The sequence below is a fragment of the Anomaloglossus baeobatrachus genome, chromosome 6 (assembly GCF_048569485.1).
Source record: "Anomaloglossus baeobatrachus isolate aAnoBae1 chromosome 6, aAnoBae1.hap1, whole genome shotgun sequence".
In the NCBI taxonomy this organism is placed as follows: Eukaryota; Metazoa; Chordata; class Amphibia; order Anura; family Aromobatidae; genus Anomaloglossus; species Anomaloglossus baeobatrachus.
Window position 1 is genome coordinate 316788959 of NC_134358.1, and position 357 is coordinate 316789315.

The window sequence follows — 357 nt, forward strand, 5'->3', positions numbered from 1 at the left end:
CAGAGATTCAGATACAAGTCTATCTGTTTACCACCCGAATCTGTGGGAAAGTCGTTCATAAAACAGCAGAAGGGGCAAGTGATGCTGTGTGACTGATCTAGAGTCTGACAGAGAAACGATACGTAGATAGATAGATAATAGATAGATAGATAGATAATAGACAGATAATATATAGATAGAGATAGATAGATAGATAGAGGGATAGATAAATAGATAGATAATAGACAGATAATAGGTAGATAGATAATAGATAGATGGTTAGACAGATATATAGATAGAGGGATAGATAGATAGATAGAGAGATAGATAGATAGAGAGATAGATAGATAGATCGATAATAGATAGATAGATAGATAG